General features: G+C 45.1%; 2 protein-coding genes across 4 annotated transcripts in view; one reads left to right on the top strand and one right to left on the bottom strand.

Annotated features, from left to right (window-relative positions):
- The window catches only part of SEPTIN2 (septin 2), an 80,110-nt gene extending 76,908 nt beyond the window's left edge, over nucleotides 1–3,202 (bottom strand). The window contains exons 1-2 of the mRNA XM_045030168.1: nucleotides 3,175–3,202; nucleotides 1,597–1,688 (exon numbers count right to left, since the gene is read on the bottom strand). The gene's annotated coding sequence lies outside the window, so the exon portion shown is untranslated. The remainder of the gene's footprint in view (nucleotides 1–1,596; nucleotides 1,689–3,174) is intronic.
- LOC123377356 (high density lipoprotein binding protein) overlaps nucleotides 1–20,239 on the top strand; it is a 95,917-nt gene that overhangs the window by 13,611 nt on the left and 62,067 nt on the right. The gene's annotated exons all lie outside the window — the stretch shown is intronic.

Genomic DNA, 20,239 nt, shown 5'->3' with positions numbered 1-20,239 from the left:
GACCCTGGTGGCTCCAGTTAGCACTGCCGACCAGGCCATTAAAAGTCAGGTTGGTGGTGCTGTGGAGCTAATGCAGGCTAGACCCTCCCTGTCCTGGCACTGTGTTGTCCCCCGGAAGCAGCCAGAAGGTCCAGCTCCTAGGTGGGGGGCCCATGTGGCTCTGCATGCTGCCCCAGCCCTGAGCCCCCCCAAACTGGGAGCCCCCTCCTGCAAACCGACCCCCTCATCCCTGGCCCTGAGCTACCCCAAAGCTTGCAACCCCAGATGGAGCCCTCACGCCCCCCTGCACCCCAGCCCAGAGCCCCCTCACACATGCTGAACCCCTCTGCCCTGCCCCCCAGCCTGGAGCTTCCTCTTTCACCCTGAACCCCTCATTTCTGGCCCCACCTTGGAGCCCGCATCCCCAGTTAGAGCCTGCATCCCCTCCTGCACCCCAACCCCCTGCTGCAACGCAGTGAAAGTGAGCGAGGGTAGGAGAGAGCAAGCCACAGAGGGAGGGGGAATGTAGTGAGTGGGAGGCAGGACCTCGGGGAAGGGGCAGGATTAGAGTGTTCGGTTTTGTGGGATTAGAAAGTTGGCAACCCTAATCATAGCTGAGACTTCTAGCCCCCATTGTAATATTAACCATGAGAGGGCAGAGGGAATTCCTCCTTGATCCCAATTTCTGATAAGTATATGCTCAAAGCATGAGGAATGGTAATTGCAGTAGTAGTAATTCAGCTAGTGGAACTGCAGATATTCTTCTTAGTCATGTATCTAGTGAGACACTCATTACGCTATTTAATAGACTATGGTAGGGGTTAGAAGAGGAAGTCGGTCAACTTGGGTTCTATCTCTCATTCTGCTACCGATGTATACTGTGATCTAAAGTACACCTCTACCTCGATATAACGCTGCCCTTGGGAGCCAAAAAATCTTACCGCGTTATAGGTGAAACCGTGTTCTATTGAACTTGCTTTGATCCACCGGAGTGCGCAGCCCCGCGCACTGCTTTACATCCAAATTTGTGTTATATTGGGTGGCGTTATATTGAGGTAGTGGTGTAGTTATGCTGGTACAGTACAAAAGTGGTAACCCACCCAGTGTGGATGTAGTTGTACCAGTAGAGCTTATTTCCCTTATGCTATGGGAATGTGGTAAACTGGTATAAGGCATCTTTATACCAGTAGTTATTTTGGAAGAAAAAAGTCACACCACTAACAAAAACCGTTGTACTGGTATAAAAACTGCTTAGATCAGGCCTCAGTTTATCCATATGCAAGCTGTGAATATGGATACTGAAGTCCAGGGAAAGCACCATGTCAAGAAGTACAGGCCTTTTAGGGCCCCCTGGAGAGGACCCCATGGCCATGATACACCCAACCTAGTAGCAACCCTATTATAAAGCCCCAGCAATCTTAACAGTGGCCTGAGTCATTAACTTAAATCCCAGAAAATTTTTTAGACAGGTGAGGAAGACCTATCTAGCAAGGAAGTAATGAGCCTAGTTTGGCTAAGAACTATTTATCCAATAGTCTCTCACAGAGAGCATACAGACCCAGGACTAGAGCTGTGAAATAGTTAGATGGGGGTGTTATTTATATTAAAATACCTTACCAAGTCCCAAGAAGAGATAGGAAAGTAGAATTCAATTGCAGGATGTATGCTGTAGAGGTAGCATCTCTGTTCCTCCTCCTAACCGTTCTTACCTTGAAATAATAGAGTAGGTATTTTAAGGTAACATGTTAGTGAAACTTTCTTTAATGTTGGGAGAGACTGTTTATTACTGACTGTGATACTCCATTTTGAGTCAGATAGGGGGTACTGGCTGGCCAGAATTTATAAAAGGTGGAGTTAAGAGATTTATCAAATTGATCTCTAGGGTTGAGGAGCAATGCATTTTGGTTTGGGAACTTTGTCTGATTAAACTTTAGAGCAGGGGTCTGCAACCTTTCAGAAGTGCTGTGCTGAGTCTTCATTTATTCACTTTAATTTAAGGTTTCGCATGCCAGGAATACATTTTAACATTTTTAGAAGGTCTCTTTAGTCTATAATATATAACTAAACTATTGTTGTATATAAAAAAGGATTTTAAAATGTTTAAGAAGCTTCATTTAAAATTAAAATTAAAATGCAGAGCTCCTCAGACTGGTGGCCAGGACCTGGGCAGTCTGAGTGCCACAGAAAATCAGCTCGTGTGCTGCCTTTGGCACGCATGTCATAGGTTGCCTACCCCTGCTTTAGAGGTTCATAGCTCAGAGGTTTATTTTAGCTTACAAGTATAGCCTAAAAACTTTCTCTATCCTGGGAATTTAGCATAGCTTCTATGCTTGCTCTAGCTTTACAGAGCTCTCTCCAGTTCAGCTCTCTATCCTAGTTTTAGAAGCTTAGTATGGGTTAGGAATTCATCCTGGACTGGGACCTACAGTGGGAAGATTTCAGTTAAAGGTTTGATTTAGCAGCCTCTTTGCCTTAAAGGAAGGCTTGTTTGTTTCTTCTGAAGCTGTTTTTGTAAGTTAAACTAACATGTTTCCCAAAGGATCTTAAATTAAAACTCCCTTACTCTATTTTTTTTTTCCTGTTGCCCTTCACTGCACTTATGAGTCAGTGCCCCACAGCTCACATGTTGTGACTGTAGTGGGACAGATTTTAAAAAGCTTTGTTTCAGTGAAAGAAATTTATTGCTATGGTACTAGAGAAAGAAAATCTTCCCTACTTAGATCATTTCTATGCTTTTGGAAAGTTCTGGGTTGTTGGAGGATTTTTGTGTGTTTAAGGATTTAATTTGCATGAAGACAATGTGACCAGTCTGTGATGGGTTTTGTTTGTTTTGTGTTTGTTTTTTTCTACAACAAGAATTTGTGCTCTACATTAAACCTGAAGAGGCTGCTCTTTCTACAAAGTCCTGTGGCACCTTATAGACTAACAGACGTGTTGGAGCATGAGCTTTCGTGGGTGAATGCATCCGACGAAATGGGTATTCACCCACGAAAGCTCATGCTCCAATATGTCTGTTAGTCTATAAGGTGTCACAGGATTCTTTGCTGCTTTTACAGATCCAGACTAATACGGCTACCCCTCTGATACTTGCTCTTTCTACTTAACCCAGGCCTTCTGTGAAGTTTCTTTCCAGCTATACAGATTCTGGTATTGCCTTAAGCAGCATAATAGAAATGCCAACATCATTCCGTGTACCTGAAAGTAGCAGGGTGTTGGGTATCTTATCAGATGGTCATCTCTGGACATTGCTGGTGGCAACCCCCTTGTCTTTGGCTAGTAAATTCAGTCTTCTGACTTGTAGTACGTCAGGGGCATTTTCAAGATGTGAAGATAGCTATTGTTCATCCTTTGATCAAAATTACTGTGGAAGTTCAAAATAGTATTAGATGTAGTAATGCCTTGCAGCAGTGAGTTCACAGGTAAACTTTTGATTTAAATATATCACAATTTATTGTATGCTCATCTCATTATTGGGGAAATATAAATCATTAGTTCCTGCTATGAGATACATGAAGTAAGAGGAAGATCAACGTGTCTCTTCTAAAAACTTCAACTTCTTAAAAAACAAAATGGTCCTAATCTTTAGTCTCTCTCTTTCCTCTTGTCTAATTACTGTTGTAATTATCATTTTCCTAGCAATGCTCTTACCAAAGAGATACTTAACTGGACTCATGTAATTGGCCTTCCAGCAACTGTTGGATTAGGAGTCTGGGACTGTTGTTACCGCGCTGTACTCTGCAGGGGTAGCAGCACAGGCATGAAGGAAAGGCACACAAACAGACAGGGATGGAGGGACTAGGTCAGGAATTCTCACACAACAAAATTTTTGGTGGCTTCAGAGTGTGGCCACCAACTCTTGCTGGTGGCCACTCTGACAGTTTTTCCTAAAATACTTAACTAACTTTAGGAAAAACAAATAAATATGCAAATATACATGTCCATATCACTGTAATTTATTTATGTAGAGTTGTTTGGGGTTGTTTTTTTTTCCAAACTCAGTAACAATAACGTACAGTTGTTTCTATTCTTTACTGGACATAAACAGAATAGAAACCAAAAAAAAAAAACCACCACAAGACAAGAACATGCATAGCATTTTATTTTTAAAGATTTGCTCGCTAGTAAGCCTGCTGCTGTGAAAAGTGATATTTATATGTTTGTTAATAGCATTTTTCCCAGAATCAGACTTGCTAGCTAACTGGGAGGCAGTGAAAAGAGATATTAAAAAACATACAAATATCACTTTTCACAGCAGATTTACTCAGCCCTGGCAAGCTGGGGGACAAATTAAGCCCTGGATGGGGAGGTGGATAGGGAGGCAGCGGGGGTCAGGGGCGATGGATGAGAGCAGGAGGAGGCAGCAGGGCTGAGGGGGGAGGGGGCAGTTGTGAGCCTAGGGCCAGTGAACAGAGCCCACCACCACACAGCTGGAGCCCGAAGCCCCATGCCTGGAGCTTGCCACCCACCACTCCAGATCTGAAGCCAAAAGCCCAAGCCCCACTGCCCTCAGGAAGGTGGGGAACTCATACTGGCTGCTTGCTCCTCCTGTGTTTCTGGCTCCAGATGGGAACAGGACCCAATCACTTTTGGTGGCCCTGGGACAGGGGCCAGTACTCTTTCTCCCCCCCCCCCTCCTTCCAATCACCACTCAGGAGGCTGTGGCTGCAAGAAAAGCCTCTGGTGGTCGCATTTGAGAAACACTAGACTAGGTCTTGTGTTCTAATAGCAGCAGCATGTAGGGCTGACCTTGGTGTCTCTCTCTGTATACATAGACGCTGATTATATTGCTGAGGCAGTATGCTCTGCCCCTGGTGGAAGCATGTCATTTGTCACTCTTTATTCAACAGCAAAGGCTGATGAAAGGAGCCATGTCCAGCTTAGAGGGTTATTGAATGTAGAGAGATGCTGAGAGATCTCCAAAAAAAAGAAATGCTGGAAGAAATCCAAGGGGAGGCGGAGAGAGGGAAAGATGTTTATGGGTTAATTTCAGGGGAGAGGTTGTACTTGGGGGGATTTTGGCTACCACTTCAGTAGCTGAAAGAAATCAAGAAATAAAACTTCTGTAAATCCACCTACTTGATTGTTTTGTATTGTGGAGGGGACCTCTCTTGATAAAGAGTGCTGCTGGATTACCGTAAAGTAAAACAGATTTGTTATCTATGCATGAAAAGTGGAAATAAGACCAGATTTTTGCCCTCTCAGTTGTAAGAATTCCAGCGTCTGGACTTGTTTTCCAGTGATGCTCTGCTTTCCCTTAGAGGGAAGAATGTTATAAGAGTTGCAGGTGGTTCTCAGAATGAAGCATACATAGACAGAATCAATATGTATACCACATATCCACATCTTTCAGCACTTAATATCAGTGAATGCAAAAATCACAGAAATTAGGCTTATTTGCACAAGAGCTAAATTCTGCTGTTATATAGTAGCTATGTATCTAGCAAGGTATTTCCTCAGTAACTAAACACTACACTTTAACAAGAAAGAGTTGAAATCATGTCAGTTCTTTGGCCATTATTGTCTTAGAGGGCGACTTGCTGTAAACCAACCTCAGATTCTTCTTGAAGTAGTAGACTTATAATTATTTGTCTGCAACTCTCTTTTTACCCAGTAATAGTGCTTTCACGCTCAAAATTAATGCAGGTATCTCAAACGCGTGACCGTAATCAAACACTTAGAGCCAAGCATCATCTTTCCTTTATCTTGAATATTCACACAGTCAACAACATTTGGAGTAGAAATAGCTTATTTTCATAGAACTAATGTGACTCGTGGCATGATTTCATCAAACACATAGCAGCTTTCAGCAAATGGCAGAGTAGGTTTGGCGTATGAGTAAATAGCTCGCATGAGCGAGGCCTATGCTAATACCAGTCTCTCCACATCTTTTCCAACAGAATTTGCGGTGGTTTGTATGAAACTTCTAATTAAAATCTGTGTCTGAGAGGTGCTGAGCATTCACAACATCCACTAGCTTGAGCTGGTTCAAGCACTTCCAGGTCACCTGCAATTCCTCAGAATTGAGGCCCCTCCTACATAACCATCCATGCACTCCCATGTGCTTAGAATTAAACCTGTATATTCTATGCATCTTCTAAAATGAATCAAAGACAAGCCTGATTTTTAGGCTCAAGGTAGAAGAGAAACTATGTGGGAAGGATGTAGCAGCAGGGCAAGGACAGGCCGTGGGGGCATGAGGAGAGGAGGGTGAAAGAATGCAGGAGGGAAGGGATGGAGTCAGATGAAGGAAATGGCCTAAGAGAGGCAGCAGCTGCAGAGGTGGGATCAGAGAAAGCCCTAACTGGGGACAGCAAAGCATCCCTGGACAGAGGAAGGTGCCAGGAACTACTTAACTGCATTTGTCAGTGTTCCTCTTTGACCCAGTGGCAGTCCTGTTTGGAGCGCAAAGGGGAACTTTCTTTGTGTGTGTCTCTCTCACCATCTCCCTGGGGGCATTGCAGGCTGGGCACCCTTTTTGAGCCAGCCCTTGTAGTCTCAAAGGGAACTGGGGGTGCTCTGTACCTATTCAGATCAGGCCCTAATTGTATCAGTTGCTCATGTATGTACCGATTTGTATTTATCTCTGTTTGTAAGTGTCAAGGTTCCTTCCCCACTCTGAACTTTAGAGTACAGATGTAGGGACCTGCATGAGAACCTCTAAGCTTAATTACCAGCTTAGATCTGGTTTTACTGCCACCACCCAAATCCTTTAAGAGTTATTTGGGAAACTCTGTCTACCTTCCCCCCAGACTATCTCCCTCCCAGTAGCCTTGAGAGACTTCTCCACCAAGTTCCTGGTGAACACAGATCCAAACCCTTGGATCTTAAAACAAGGAGAAATTAACCATTCCCCCTCCTTTCCCCCCACCAATTCCTGGTGTGTGCAGATCCAACCGCCTTGGATCTTAAAACAAGGAAAAAATAATCAAGTTTTTAAAAAGAAGGCTTTTAATTAAAAAAAGAAAGGTAAAAATCATCTCTCTAAAATCAGGATGGAAAATAACTTTACAGGGTAATCAGATTCATAGAGCCGAGAGGAACCCCCTCTAGCCTTAGGTTCAAAGTTACAGCAAACAGAGGTAAATTCTCTTAGCAAAAAGGAACATTTACAAGTTGAGAAAACAAAGATTAAAATGAACATGCCTTGCCTGGCTGTTACTTACAAGTTTGAAATATGAGAGACTGGTTCAAAAAAATTTGGAGAGCATGGATTGATGTCTGGTCCCTCTTAGTCCCAAGAGCTAACAACCCCCAAAACAAAAGCACACAAATAAAAGCCTTCCCCCCACCAAGATTTGAAAGTATCTTGTCCCCTTATTGGTCCTTTGGGTCAAGTGTCAACCAGGTTACCTGAGCTTCTTAAGCCTTTACAGGTAAAAGGTCTGTGGCCAGGAGGGATTTTATAGTATTGTACACAGGAGGGCTGTTCCCTTCCCTTTACAGCTATGACAGTAAGAGATAAAGTTGGACTTAAACTTGTTTAACAGCTATTGAACGGAAAGCCACAGAGAAAGGGGATATCACTGGCCAGGCAGAGTGAAAATACCATGTTTAAATTTAAGGTACAAATTACAGTAGGCCTATTGTTACATATGCTTATAGGTTCACAACTAAGAGTTCACCAGTTACTATGTAGAATGAGAGGCATGTGTTTGAGGGGATCTCTGAGTCTGCGGAGGGACTGGTGCATTGCTTAAAAGTAGAGTTGGCCAAAGAGTAAAAAAAAAAAACAACAACAAAAAAACCCACCCTGATTCATAAATATTTTCATATTATTAAAGTGTTGAGTGCAGTGGGCTGTCATTGATTGGGCCGTGTCACAAGGACGTGGATAGCTACCGAGTATTTAATTTAAAAAAAAAGTTTGTGAATCCTGGAAGTTTCACAAATTTGAACTCCACTGTTGTCTAAAAACCCACAATGGATAATGCAGTAAACATTTCGGTTATCCACCAGGGAGCAGAAACAATACAGAGTGCTGCGTGTGTGACCACAAATAATGACTAGTCAACGTGAACAGTTAGTAACACAGGCTGAAAAATTATTCATAAATTCCAAATTCTTTGGTGAATACATACATTTGAAGAAGATCAGGATGGGATCAGGAATGATTCACTAACCTCAATCCATAACAAATATTATTGGTAACAAATAGTGTGACTAGCTGTACTCAAAGCTTTCTCTCTTCCACCACAGCTAGCTTAGAGGGGCCTTGCAGCTTTGTGAGAAAGAGTCAGTCTGGTTTCTTTACTGCCAGTTTAGATTGCCATACTATAACTGCATCTAACACATGGAGAAACTCTTTTTTGGATTAGTAGAGATTAGGCATTAGTGCTTGTATGTGGACATAGTAAGCCTCTGGGGCATGTGTAACGTCGACAGACCCCAGTCATCGGTGGGCGGGATTGAACCTGGGACCTCTGGGAACTTATATCATGAGCCTCTACTGCATGACCTAAAAGCCAACTGCTTGTTAGCTAAGGCTGTAAAGCAAACTCATTTCTCTCTTTCTCTGTCTCTCTCGGTGCCACTAGATGGGACAGAACACCACACCACATCCAGGAGGTGTGTGGATTACACATGCACCATGGATAGCAATGGTTAGGATGAAGAGAAGGCTATGCTTAAATAGCTACGGTCCCATCATTGCTTAAAAAAATTGGCATTGTAACTAGACACTTGTTATAGTCTTTTCAGACCCAATATTGCCAATCCCAAGTGGTCAAAAGTCATGCGCCCCCCCCCCCCCCCCCAAATTGGCATAAAAATGATTTTTAAAAATTGGGACTTATTTTGTTATTTATTATTATTTGTATTACTATCGCACCGAGGAGCCCTATTTATGGAGCAGGACAACACTGTGCTTATATTTGCCTTCTGATTTTTGAGCTTTTACAGTTCACACTTTCAAGCTTTTATCTATAACCAAGACAGCCAGAAACTTAACAACAAAAACAGCTGAGAGTCTCATGTAATCACATGACTCTCTAGCAGCTGGGGCTTTAAGAAAAACATCAAATATTTTTTAGACTTGCCACCTCTTCAGATTTTGTTGCAACACTGGATACAATATTATTAGGACTGTCAATTAATCGCAGTTAACTCACGCAATTAACTCAAAAAAATTAATCGTGATTAAAAAAATCAATCGTGATTAATTGCACTTATAACAATAGAATAGCAATTGAAATTTATTAAATATTTTTGGATGTTTTTCTACATTTTCAATATTGATTTCAATTAACACAGAATACAAAGTGCATAGTGCTCACTTTATATTATTTTTTATTAAAAATATATGCACTGTAAAACTGAAACAAAAGAAATAGTATTTTTCAATTCACCTCATACAAGTACTGAAGCGCAATCTCTTTATCGTGAAAGTGTAACTTACAAATGCAGATTTATTTATTTATTGGTTACATAACTGCACTCAAAACCAAAACAGTGTAAAACTTCAGAGGCTACAAGTCCACTCAGTCCTATGTCTTATTCTGCCAATTGCTAAGACAAACAAGTTTGTTTTCATTGACGGGGATACTGCTGCCTGCTTCTCACTTTCAGGTGGCACTGTAAATAAGAACAGGTGTTCACATGGCACTTTTGTAGCCGGCGTTGCAAGGTGTTTATGTGCCAGATATGCTAAACATTGTATGCCCCTTCCATGCTTCGGCCACCATTCCAGAGGAGAGGCTTCCATGCTGATGATGCTCGTTTAAAAAAAAGTATGCATCAATTAAATTTGTGACTGTACTCCATGAGGGGAGAATTGTGTCTCTCCTGCTCTGTTTTACCCGCATTCTGCATATATTTCATGTTATAGCAGTCTCAGATGATGACCCAGCACATGTTCGTTTTAAGAACACTTGCACAGCAGCTTTGACAAAATATAAAGAAGGTACTGATGTGAGATTTCTAAAAATAGCTACAGCACTCGAACCAAGATTTAAGAATCTGAAGTGTCGTCCAAAATCTGAGAGGGACAAGGTGTAGAGCATGCTTTTAAAAGTCTTAAAAGAGCAAAAACAATGAGGAGTTCTTGACAAGGACTCCTCATTGTTTTTGCTGATACAGACTAATACGGCTACCACTCTTAAAAGAGCATCACTCTGATGTGGAAACTACGGAATCTGAAACACAAAAAAAGAAAATCAGCCTTCTGCTGGTGGCACCTGACTCAAATGATGGAAATGAACATGTCGGTCTGCACTGCTTTGGATCATTATCAAGCAGAACCCATCATCAGCATGTAAGCATGTCCTCTGGAATGGTGGTTGAATATGAAGGGACATATGAATCTGTAGCGCATCTGGCACGTAAATATCTTGCAACGCCAGCTACAACAATGCCACATGAACGCCTCTTCTCACTTTCAGGTGACGTAAACAAGAAGCAGGCAGTATTATCTGCTGCAAATTGTAACCAGCCTTGTTTGTCTGAGTAATTGACTGACCAAGAAGTAGGACTGAGTGGACTTGTAAGCTCTAAAATTTTACATTTTTTTTTTAATGTAAGTTTTTTTGTATATAATTCTACATTTGTAAGTTCAACTTTCATAATAAGATTGCACTATAGTACTTGTATGAGGTGAATTGAAAAATACATTTTTTTACAGTGCAAGTATTTGTAATAAAAGTAACTATAAAGTGAGCACTATATACTTTCTATTGTGTTGTAATTGAAATTAATATATTTGAAAATGTAGTAAACATCCACAAATATTTTAAATAATGGTATTCTATTGTTAACAGCATGATTAATTGCGATTAATTTAATTGTGCAATTAATCGCAATTAATTTTTTTAATTGCTTGACAGCCCTCAATATTATTACTGTTTTAAGGAGCTGAAAAGAACCACATTAGATTTTTCTATAGTACCCCGCATCATAGTCTCTAAACTAGATAAAAATCTGTCCCTCTTCACAATTTCCATATTTTAATCCTCAATACCTCTCTAATCACTCCTTTGTAGTGGAAGCTTTCTATTGTTCCTTCCACTGTGGAGTTAACTTTGTCCTTCCTCCCTTCTTGTCCATCTGTGGTGTCTTCTGTAATCTCTTGGCATTTTTCTTTGCTCTTTCACAGTTTGTTGCAGTGGTTGCTCATACTTACTTACCTAAATCAAGTCAGTGAGGGTTATGGTCTTTTAAAAATGCTGTAAACTGGTCCTCTTAGATAAATCTGCTTTGTAAAGCATCAGCAAGGGGTGCTTGTACAGTATGTGCATCAGGCAGCACATTAGGAGACCCCCACGCTAAGATATTGACCCTGTTTTTCACTCCCCAGATCTGTGCCAGGAGATAGCAGAGAGATCACACTTAGCCTCCAGAAGAAAAGGTATAGGCTGTGAGACCCTAGTAGTCTCATGCTATGTGATATTTACTGCACCTTCTGGCAACAGCATATTAAAAAGTACCACATGTTCATTCTAAATTACAATTGCTAGAAGGGAATTAGGGAAACAAGAAACACTGCAAGGATGAATGGATAAGAACATCAGTTTACCAGCCAATGCAGGATGGGATACAAATCCCATTTGAAAGTATCACTTTATGATTGCCTGTTCTGTTCATTCCCTCTGTGGCACCTGGCATCGCCCACTGTCGGGAGACAGGATACTAGGCTAGATGGACCTTTGGTCAGACCCAGTATGGCTGCTCTTATATTCTTAATGAATAAACAATCCCAGAAACTGAGAAAGTGGAAATAAGTGGTGGATGTTGAGCAGAAAGACCATGTTTTGTTCTGTGACATCAGCCCAATACTCATTTCTTGTGGAACTGTTGCTTAAAAATGCAAGCTACCAACTTCGCTTTGAAACACACCTTTCTGCTAATTATTGGCTGGAGACGGTTTTTCTGCAGTATTGCTTAACAGAAAGAAGAACAATACTGCAGCTCCATTACGAAGGGTCTCTTTGCAAGTTGAACAGCTAAAACAGTATTTATTAAAGGGGAAAATGTAATCTGCAGAAAACAGCAAAAATTGTGGGAAGATTTGAATAGCATAAACTTCAATTTTCTTGAATTCCTGACTTTCCCCCCTCCTGCTACCCTATGCCATTACTTCTACCCAGATAAAAATTAAATCTATTTTTCATGTGACTCATTTTCTGAAAGCTTCTTCTCCCATTCTTGACTCAATCAGCTCTTAACTTATAGTGAAGCAATATAACTTTCCACAAACGAATGCTTCCTTTCTTTGTCCCTTCTGTTTGACAAGCATTTCCCCTTAATACAGACCAGAATCCTGGAGTTTTCCTTAGGCATGGCAATCTTTTTCCATATCTCCCTGATTCATAAGTCTGCCTATTAACATCTCTGGAATATTGCTAGAAAATGCTACTAGAGTCATCCCTGTGCTAAAATACTTACTTGTATTTAATTACACCCCATTTTAACTATAGTAGTTTCTGCTTTGGTGTTCCCAAATCCTTAGTGTCTAAAATCCAAATTAATATAAAACAGCAGCCAGATTGCTCTCTTGCGTTAAATGGCAGGACTATCTCACACACAGCATCTGCTGCTTTCTCTTGCTTTGTAAATCCATTTAGAATGGGCTCTCTGCTGACTTTCCTCTTTCTCTCTCTAGCCACATATAATAACTTTGTTCTTCTATGATATCTTCCATCCAAAGAACAGAGTGCTGTACAACCTGTAATTAAATCACAATCTGTGAGGTAGATAAGGATTATCTTCTCCTTTTTTATAGCTGGTGAAACTGAGACACAGAAGTTGAGCCTTTCCCAAGCCAATACAGAAAGTCACGGCAGAGTTGGAAATGGACTTCACGTCTCCTGACTCTGCCTTTTGCATTAACCACTTGTCATGGTCTCACGGGACCTGTGCACTCTCAGCTCTGTACGTTCCCTGGGAGGAACCTCCTTCAGTGTGTGATAGCACTTGTTGGGAGTCACTTTCTCTCTTGGGGGTTAAGCCCTGAGCTCCACCGCCTCCTGGAACCCCACCTCTCTGAGCCTTCAGCACACCTGTCTGTCTCCATGAGTCCCCTCAGGAAGTCTATTCGCTTTGGACCCCCAGGACCTCCATACTCAGAGGGAGCAATGCAACCCTGATCTCTAGATTGCAATGACTCTCAGCCAACGTAAAACAGAAGGGTTTACTGTACGTCTGGACACGGCACAAAAAGTTCTCAGGGCCCTCAAGCCTGTCCATCTGGGTCTGTCCAGCGTCCAGTTGGCTCAGGCTGCCCTCTGTCCCCAGTCCAGAAGCCACGTCCTTCCAGCCGACCATCCTATATATATCACCTTCCCAACAGCCCCTCCTCCATCCTTTGTCTTTGGTCCTGGGCAAATAGATCACCTGGGCCCTCTCTTCCATCCTTTGCTCCCACTGGCCAGAATCGGCTAGTCAGATCATGGGGGCCCTCTCTCCTCAGCCCTTTGTCCTCCCACTGGCCAGAACTGGCTTGCTCCCAAGATGGGGTAGGACTCCAGGTAACTGGTTGCTAAATTCTACAGGGTCCTGGCTGTTGTCCGGGGTCCAGGCTGCTATGCATAGTCAGACTTGACCCTCTGCAACAACGAGCACCCTCTTGTTAAACATGCACAAAGAGGCACACACCATATTAATGCAAAACACTAAGTAAATCCCCCACTTAGTCACACCACTACACAATGCTTCCTCTCACTTTACCATAGGTAAATCATGACCACCTACACCCCAACTTGCTGCAGTTCTTCTTTCTTCAGATGGAGGTTGCTCTTATCTATCCTGCTCACTTTAGAATGCTTTCCAAACCAATAAGTTACTTTAATTTTTCAAACCTATTTTGCTTGGCCTTTTTTGTGGAGCATTCAGTGATACTATAAGGACACTGCATTGTTTATAGGCTGATAGACAGAGAAGCCCAGTCAGGTTAAATAGTCTCACAAATTCACCCTGATCTCAGACTCTTTGGTCAGCTTTCTTACTATGGTAAGGGGAACTTCTTTATAAAACTACTTGGTTAGGATCATGCTATTCATTCATATTAGTCTCAGGTATGGGTGCTTTTCCATTCAACAGGAGCACCATTTAGAGATACAAACCTGCCCCTACATCAAGGGTCGGCAACCTTTCAGAAGTGCTGTGCCGAGTCTTCATTTATTCACTCTAATTTAAGGTTTCATGTGCCGGTAATACATTTTAATATTTTTTAGAAGGTCTCCCTCTATAAGTCTATATATTATATAACTAAACTAGTGTTGTATTGTAAAATAAACAAGGTTTTCTAAATGTTTAAGAAGCTTAATTTAAAATTAAATTAAAATGTTGATCTTATGCCTCCGGCCTGCTCAGCCCGCTGCTGCTCTGGGGTTCTCTTCACCTAGGCCGGCAGCAGGCTGAGCAGGGCCTGCAGCCGGGACCCCAGCTGGCAAGGGTCCGGCAGCCAGAACCCCAGACCGGCAGCGGGCTGTGCGGGGCCGGCTGCTGGGACCCCAGACCGGCAGTGGGCTGAGCGGCTCAGCCCACTGCCACTCAGGGGTTCCCTCCGCCGGCTCCTCCCAGCCGGGATCCTGATTGCCAGATCCACTCAGCTCGCTGCCAGTCTGGGGTCCCAGCCCTGCCCACATACAGTGGGTACCTACCTTCTCCCTCGTTCTGGTCCATTTTCTTCCTCTCTCTCTGCACTGAGCTGAGGGTGGGAGTGCACTGAGCACAGGGCTGGGAGTGAAGGGTCTGGCCAGGAGCTAGAATGAGGGAGGGGGCTTGGTTGGGGCAGGAGGTTTGGGTGTGGGGCACTTACCTGGGCAACTCCCATATGATGCGAAGGGTGCAGGTGGGAATGTGGGTGTGTGTGTGCAGGAGCTCCAGTTTGGTGCTCAGGGTGAGGGTGGGGATGTGGGGAGTGCATCGGGTGTGGGGGGCTGGGGATGTGGGGGAGTGCAAGAGTCAGGGCAGATGGCTGGGGGCATGTGAGGGGGTGCAGGTGTCAGGGCAGGGGGTGGCTGGGTATGTGTGGGGGTGCCAGAGTCAGGGCTGGGGTCGTGGTGAAGAAGTCAAGCAGAGGTCTGGGTGTGTATGAGGGAGGTACAGGGCCAAGGGTAGGGGCCTGGGGTGTGTGGGGGGGTGCGGTGCTCAGGGCAGAGGGCTGGGTGACTGCCCCCCTCGCTCCTTGTCCCCTGCCTACCCCCTCCTGGGACCCCTACCCCTAACTGCTCCCCAGGGCCCCATCCCTTATCTAAGCCTCCCTGCTCCTTGTCCCCTGACTGCCCCCCTAGGACTCCACCCCCTACCTGTCCCCTGACTGCCCCAACCCTTATCCACACCCCTGCCCCCTGACAGGACCCCCAGAACTCTCGACCCATACAACCCTCCTGCTGCTCCCTGCCTGCCACAACCCCTCTCCACACCCCTGCCTCCTGACAGCCCCCCCACCCTGAACTTCTGACTCATCCAACCCCCCCAGGTCCTTGCCCCCTAACCACCCCATCCAGAGACCCCCCCACCCTAACTGCCCCCCCAGGACCCTCCTTGCTCCCTGTCCCCTGACTGCCCTGACCCCTATCCACCCCCCCCCGCTCCCTGACTGCCTCCTCCAGAGACCCCCCGCCCCTAGTCACCCGCCAGGATCTCACCCCCTATCCAACCCACCCTGTCCCCTGACTGCCCCCCCCTTATCCACACGCACCCCAGCCCCGGGCCCCTTACCTTGAGGCTCCAAGCAGAGCTAGATACACTACCCCGCGGGAGCGCACAGCCTCGCCCCTCAGAGCGCTGCACACGCGGCTGCAGGGCTCCGGGTGAGCGGGGAGCATCTTTCCCTCCCCGCGGGAGCGCACAGCCTCGCCCCTCAGAGTGCTGCACACGGGGCTGCAGGGCTCCGGGTGAGCGGGGAGCATCTTTCCCTCCCCGCGGGAGCGCACAGCCTCACCCCTCAGAGTGCTGCACACGCGGCTGCAGGGCTCTGGGTGAGCGGGGAGTCTCTTTCCCTCCCTGCGGAGCCAAACACTGTCCCGCGGGAGCGCGCAGCCCCGGCCCCAAGAGCTCTGTGCGCGCATCGGCAGGGCTCCAGGGGAGGGGAGAAGGTGGGGGAGGGGCGAAGGTGGGGGAGGGGCCAGCGGCTTGCTGCAGTCAGCCCGGTGCTCCAGCCCGGGACCGCGGCTTGCTGTGCCGGGCAGGATTTTTAATGGCACGTGGAGTCCCAGCAGGCAGCCGCGTGCCATTAAAATTTGGCTCGTGTGTCGTCTTTGGCGTGCGTGCCATAGGTTGCCGACCCCTGCCCTACACTCAAGTGTAGACAGTGGACAACTGAAGACAGTGGGGTTGCGTAGGTGTAACCTATGGCAGAATTTGGCCAATGGAAACTTTATTACTGGTGATGATGAATGAATCAGAAGGAACACAGCTTCACTTCCAGATCTCCGGTGAGAACTTTTTTCCTATCCAGTTGTAAATGATGCAAATTTGGTTTGGAAGTCATTGATATAGGAAGTGCTTAGAATGTTGTTATGTAACTCTGAGTCACTTTTTACAGCAAACTACTTTTTTCTCTCTCTTTCCCCCCATTCTCCTCATGGTGATCTATATTATCACAACCTTATCAAAGGTTTTCTTCCAGTGATAAACAATGTATCTGAGTGTATACCATGAAAACAAATGATTGGCTCCATGGAGTAACTTGCTTTGCTTGTGAGAGAGTTTCAGTATTCTCTGACTTGTGTAAGGCCTTCATTCTGAGTTCTCCTTCCACCTTCTTTTAAAACAGTAGCCTGCCTAAAAGAAATAAACAAGTACTTTCTAACGCAGCCTTAGTACTGCCAAAATCGAGATCAGCAGAGCTGGTAAAGCTGGAACTCCCTCAATATAAACGAGAGGGAACTTGCAAGGTGTTCTTTATGACTAGTCCTCTGTTTTGGAACTCACTTCCCTCCTTAGTCTGCTGGGCCCAGATCCTCAAAGGTATTTAGGCTTCTACCTTCCACTGATTTCAGTGGATGTTAGGAGCCTAAATACTTTTGAGAATCTGTGCTGTAGAGCCTAGATTTAACCTTTTGAGCATGCTGCAAAGCCCATCTTTTTTTCTGTTCTCTAATGCAACTGAGGTAGATATATTTATAGACAGTTCTCTTGCATTATTTTGTGATTTCAGTGTGTGGGATAAGCACCCAGAGCACAATATGGGTGCTTACTAGTTACATTTTAGAAATCTTAAGATATAATGAATCATACATTTATATTCACCACTTTTTTAGCACATTTGGGTTGAATTCAAAACAAGACCTGCAGTCCTTGGCTGCAAAACAAAGTATGCATCCCTTGCAACACCAGAAAACGCTTGAAAAGCCCTTGGAAAGATCCCAGGTTGTCCGAGGGTGAATGTGGCTTGAAAGACCAGCATCTTTGCACCAGAAGTTGAGGGGCCAAGTTTTTCCCTTCCTAGAAATCTCTGTTCCTAAGGAGAGCAGGGCTCGGAGAGGCTTCTTTCTCCCCATTTTTCCATTCTTACAATGTCATGACATGTCCTGTTTTTAGGGCCTGACCCAGTGTCCCTGAGGGTTTTGCATCATTGTTTTGTGTCAGTTTTCTGTGCATTCCTTCAGACTGGCCATATATAGGCGCTGGCTGCAGCTGAGCTAGGGAAACTGACAATAGGTTGCTGGAGCATATGTACTCATCAAGGACTGCTCCACTTGTCAGAAGTTAACATCTTTCCCATGATGCCTAGTTGTTGGCTCTTCTTCTCACTAGTCCTCAAGCCAGTCTCCCTCTCTTTATGCAGCCAAATCCACAGGGTATCAGGGAAGGGAGAGGTGGGGCATTGCATGTCAGAATGAGCGGGCACCCTCTTCTCCCCTGATGCGTCAGCTCTCCTGGCCAGGCCCTACCAAACCCACCGTATACATGCCTCCATGACAGATGGCCTGTTTTCTTGTTTTCAGTATGTGGTCACCCTGACAGAGAATGGTAAGAAGAACAGGCTCTAAACAATCCTTCAAGAACTCTGTGGAGGGAAGGGACAGGGCCGGTGCAACCATTTAGGCAATCTAGGCGGTCGCCGAGGGCACTGGGATTTGGGGGGTGCCATTTTCTTTGGCAGCGCCTGCAGCGTCTGGATCTTCGGCCGCCCCAGTCGCCGCCGGCATTTAGGCGGAGGGAGCTGGGGTAGGGGAAAACGGGGAGGGCTGCCTGCAGCAAGGAGGGGGGCGGGGCAGGGTGGCACACAGGAGAACTCCCCACCCCAGCTCACCCCTGCCCCGCCTCCTCTCCGAGCACGCCATGGCTGCTTCACTTCTCCCACCTCCCAGGCTTGCGGCGCCAATCAGCTTCGGGTTGCATCCGAAGAAGTGGGTATTCACCCACGAAAGCTCATGCTGCAAAACGTCTGTTAGTCTATAAGGTGCCACAGGATTCTTTGCTGCTTTTACATAAGGTGGAAGTTTCGCCTAGGGTGTGAAACATCCTTGCACCGGCCCTGGGAAGGATAGTGACCATGGCAGGTTGCTCCCACTGGTGGTGTTGCAGTGGGAGGACAGGGAAATAGGTCACAACAGTCCTCAGAACATCTCTGAAGCTTTTTCTCTGTCTCTCTCCCCCTCTCCCTCCGCCCCCCTCGGGAGGAGAGAGAGAGAGGTGACGAAAGGCTGTCTCCCTCTATGGAAGTTTTTATACTTCTGAGGAGAACAGCCTCTGAAAGGTTTTTCCCACAACAGAAATCTCCACTCTAGAAGTAGAGGCAGTGATAGGCCCTTCTAGAACCTCCTCTGTCACAAAGCCTGATGGCACACTCCATCTCATGCTGTGTGTTGCTGTTCTGTAGTTGGAGCCATATGGTTAAAAAGCCAAGCCACCCGAGGATTCCCTCTGAAGGATACAGTTGAGGAGATCCACAAACCTGTAATGTCTGAGAGACTAGAACTTCATGTGGATAACTACAATGTGACAGGTGTATGTGGACCCCTGTCACTGATATGATGCAGTATGTCCCTAAGGAATACCCTAGTGAGCCAGACAATGAGATGGAGATTTGGAGAAAGGAAGATAAATCCCAGTAGGGGTTTCTAGACGGGGATTTCATCTGGCAGTGCCTCCCTGCGCTGAGGGTAACCTGGGCAACGCTAGACTACCTGCACAAGAGCTAATTGGGTATAGCTGATGCTAGTTGCACTCAGAGCCTTAAAAAGGACTTATCGTTTCACAGAGAAAATGGATGGAAATAAGGCTCTCATGCTCAAAGGTATTTAGGCTTGTAACTCCCATTTAAATCAGTGGAAGCTAAGAGCCTAAAAAGTTGAGGATGTGGGTCCAGCTTTTTGGCAATCAGGCCAGGGAGACACTAGAAATGCCTTGTTTAATATTGGTGTGGTGTTTAGTTGCATGGAGGGAATAGGGTCAGAGACTTTACATATGTTTGATTTTTGGTTGCACCTTAAACTATAAGGGAATCTGAAATGGCGAGGGGGGGTTTCTCTGTTTTGCCTGGGACTTGTGCTATGTCAAGCCAGCTGCATGGACCTTGCCTCTGCAACATAAAACAGCAGAAGTGAAAATGTGCTCGTGGGAGGACCAGTAGATATACAGTATACTGGGTGCTGAAGCATATTAAAGTTTATTGCTTTTAGCTTCCAGGGGATGGACTAGATTCCCTACTGGGTCTTTTCAATCTATTTAATTAAATACTGTCTGTATACATTTCACTCTATAAAAGTAGGGAACAACTGAGTTCTTTCCCTGAGGATTTTACAGCCTAAGTTAAACAGACTATACATTTCAGACATAATGTTTCAGATTACCCCCATCCCCACTCCAAAAAGCCCTCTACCTTATAGCGCTTTCTATACCTGATAAAGGAGAAGAGCCAATAACTCCATGAAGCCTGCTAGGAACTTCAAAGTTCCTCTGTGCCAATGGCTCAACTGTTACCATGGTTTAAGCAGACCTGAAGAAGAGCTCGGTGTAGGTTGAAAGTTTGTCTCTTTCACCAACAGAAGTTGGTCCAATAAAAGATATTATCTCACACTCCACCTCCCCCCCCTTGTCTCTCCCAGTTAAGGCACCTTAGTTTCATAGCCACCCATGCACAAGCTAGCATTACAGCTGGCTGCCTTTGACTGCCCTAACCCAATAGGATCAGGTACCCATTTTGTAGCTAGTGAACTGGAAGTGACCTTTCAGTGTAAGATGAGGCAAGACTCAAATCCACAACTTCCAAGACTGAAGTAGAGCACCTCAACCATTCAGCTACCACACCTAGTCTTAGAGTGGGGACTTTGCTATTGCCAATCCATTTTACATGGAAAACCTTTAGATACTACAA

This window comes from Mauremys mutica, chromosome 9, assembly GCF_020497125.1.
Source record: "Mauremys mutica isolate MM-2020 ecotype Southern chromosome 9, ASM2049712v1, whole genome shotgun sequence".
Lineage (NCBI taxonomy): Eukaryota > Metazoa > Chordata > Testudines > Geoemydidae > Mauremys > Mauremys mutica.
The sequence above is the reverse complement of the archived record's forward strand: the minus strand, read 5'-3'. Positions and strand labels throughout refer to the sequence as shown.